The sequence below is a fragment of the Theobroma umbraticum genome, unplaced genomic scaffold, assembly GCF_002168275.2.
Source record: "Theobroma umbraticum cultivar Fairchild unplaced genomic scaffold, ASM216827v3 scaffold_44.0, whole genome shotgun sequence".
In the NCBI taxonomy this organism is placed as follows: Eukaryota; Viridiplantae; Streptophyta; class Magnoliopsida; order Malvales; family Malvaceae; genus Theobroma; species Theobroma umbraticum.
The window spans coordinates 11,924,576-11,927,548 of NW_018397255.1; the positions used below are offsets into that span (position 1 = coordinate 11,924,576).

General features: G+C 38.2%; 1 long non-coding RNA gene across 1 annotated transcript in view; it reads right to left on the minus strand.

Annotated features, from left to right (window-relative positions):
- LOC149527660 (uncharacterized) overlaps positions 1-2,973 on the minus strand; it is a 20,629-nt gene that overhangs the window by 1,487 nt on the left and 16,169 nt on the right. The gene's annotated exons all lie outside the window — the stretch shown is intronic.

A 2,973-nucleotide genomic window follows, 5' to 3' on the forward strand; every position in this document is an offset into this window, starting at 1 on the left:
TAGGCATTGCAATCCCCACTTGCGATTCATCTTTTTCATTATTTTCTTAGGTCTCAATGGGGTTTCATGATTTCCTCGTAGCTTGGTGGAGATAGCTCACCAATTAACTTCGTACTCGCAGTTTGATACCCACATTGCAAACCATCAACAGTACACGTGTGTACATTCTGCACCGTCCGAAGTTGTCAATATTCTCTTTCAGTCCACTTTGTTGCACGCAAAGCAAACTTGCATGCCTTTTCCTTACAACCAACCTCAAAATGAGCGTGACATGACTTTTTAACTCTAACCTTAAAATGCTCTTTTAGTGCCAACATGCTCAAAGCTCGTTCCAATTCGGCCTTCGATGGAAACATTTTTCCGCGATATAAGTGGTCATCAATTTTTGGATTCCCCACTCGTAACTGTTTTGAAAGATATCATATCTACCCCAAGAATAATCCATTGACGAGATACCCCTGTATTTACCCTCTCTTGATCACTGTCATCAGGCGAACAAATGTTCTTATCAAGTACGATGTCGTTGTCGTAAATAGGGTCGGCACCCTCTACATCTTCTAATTCAACAGTTGTGGCATGGTTGTCGAACTAAACCTCTTCTAACACAACAGCTGTGGCATGTCCTGTACTGCCATATGCATGATTGCAATCCCGAATGTCAGTGTGCTCACTCCTATCATCATGTTCGCCAATGTTATCATTTTCATAGTCATCATGCAACTCATCATTCCAATCCGCCATGTCGTCCTCTTCAACATCATCTTCAATTTGATCAAATGCATCCTCATCACTCACAACCATCATAGTGTCCTGTGAGAATGACAATGGACTCAATGGATTTCTGAGCAATAGTTGCATTTGTTACAGAGTGCCAAGTATTTCGTTCGACGCAAATTTCGATCAGAATTGTGCATACATCATTTGCAGACACCTTATGTGTGTGTCGGCCTACTCAAACTCATTAGGATATGTCAAACGTGATTGCCATGGTTGTTGGTTCGGAAATGCATGATGTGGTATCTCAGAATAATTAGCAGTATATTGTAGGTGATTATTATGTGCGATACCATGTTCATGTGGAATATCGTTTGCATTTCCTCCCTTAACTATCACAAACACAACAACTGCCCTCTCATTTCGTAGAATACTTGCCACATCTTTATCATTCCTCATAACTGCATGCAAAAGGCCTACGGCGTGACTAGGCAATGCATATAGCTCAATTTCATTATTATGTGAGTTGACCCTAACAACCTCTTCAACTAGCTTCACAAGGCCCAAAAATGACAACTCATTCCCAACACTCCTCACTCGTGTCTCACCACCCTTGTAAGTGTCATTGACCCAATGACCACCGTATGTAATCATAAGCTTCACATTTGGTAGGTTGTTGAAATTTAACAGAAAATAAGTGTCACAATCAATTAATTTATCAAAAATTACCCTTCAATGCATAAAAACCACTTACGTAATGCCTAAGTCATATTTCGCAGGCCGCTAAAATTTACTAGAAAATAAGTGTCTCCATTTCTAATGCACATTCATGCAAACCCTAAAAACTAGTGAACAAATGCCTCAAAACAAAAAATGAATTGCACAAGCCATGCACCGCCAGTCTCGTAATACCTAATAATAAGTCACTTAATGCGTAATATCCATTCACATTATGCCAACATAACCAATCACGTAACGGCCCAATCTCACGTAAAACATAATGACAAGTTACGCAATACATAAAAACAGTCACGCAATGTCTAAAAACTAGTTAACAAAAGCCTCAAAACAAGTGATGAATTGCATAAGTCACGCACCGTCAGTCTCGCAATTCCTAATAATAAGTCACTCAATGCGTAACATCCACTCACACATTATGCCAACATAACTAATCACGTAACGACCCAATGTCACGCAAAACATAACAAGTCATGCAATACATAAAAACCAATCATGCAATGTCTACAAACTAGTGAAAAAAAGCTTCAAAATAAGAGATGAATTGCACAAGTCACGCACCTTTACTCTTGCAATACCTAATAATAATAACTCATTTAATACGTAATATGGGGAGGCCTATTCTTAGAAACGCCTTATGCATGGAGCCCATTTAAAAAAAAAAGAACTCCTCACATTATGCCAACATAACCAGTCACGTAATGACCCAATGTCACACAATACATAACAACATGTCGTGCAATACATAAAAATAGTCACGCAATGCTTATAAATTATTGAACAAAAGCCTCAAACTGAGAGATAAATTGCACAAGTCACGTACTTTCAGTCTCGTAATACCTAATAATAAGTCACTCGATGCCTAATATCCACTCATATTATGCCAACATAACTAGTCACGTACTACCCCAACGTCATTTAATACATAACAACAACTCACCATACACATAAAAACTTCTCACGCAATGTCTCAAAAAAAATATGCATTGCACAATTCATGCAGCGCGTATAACCCAGTTTCGCAATTCCTAATAATAGTTCACGCAATGTCTAACATCCACTTACGTTTTCTTCTCTTATATAAATATAATAGAAAAAGAAAATAAAGACAATAAAGAAATTATGGTAAGCAACCTGGTTATTCAGCATAATATAAAAAATAAAATAAAACGTGAGAATATGAGACTAATGAAAATTTTTCTTTTATTAACTGACCGAACTTAAAGGAGATGATACAAAAAAGAAATGAACCATAGTTCATTTCTTCCTAATTTCGTCTACTAATTCATAAATTTTGGCTAGAATCTTGTTATTGACCAAGATTTCTATCTCAAGGACTTCTACCCTGACCACTAAGTTCTCCAACAGAGTGTGCATCTCCGACTCCATTTGCTCGAGTCGACCATTAGAGCATGCATTTGCTTGAGTTGGTCAATCAGACCACGCATTTGGGGGGTAGCCCCTCCAGTGGCTACCCCTTTCCCGTTATCGCCTCTTGAACCTTTGGATGCCATTTTGATT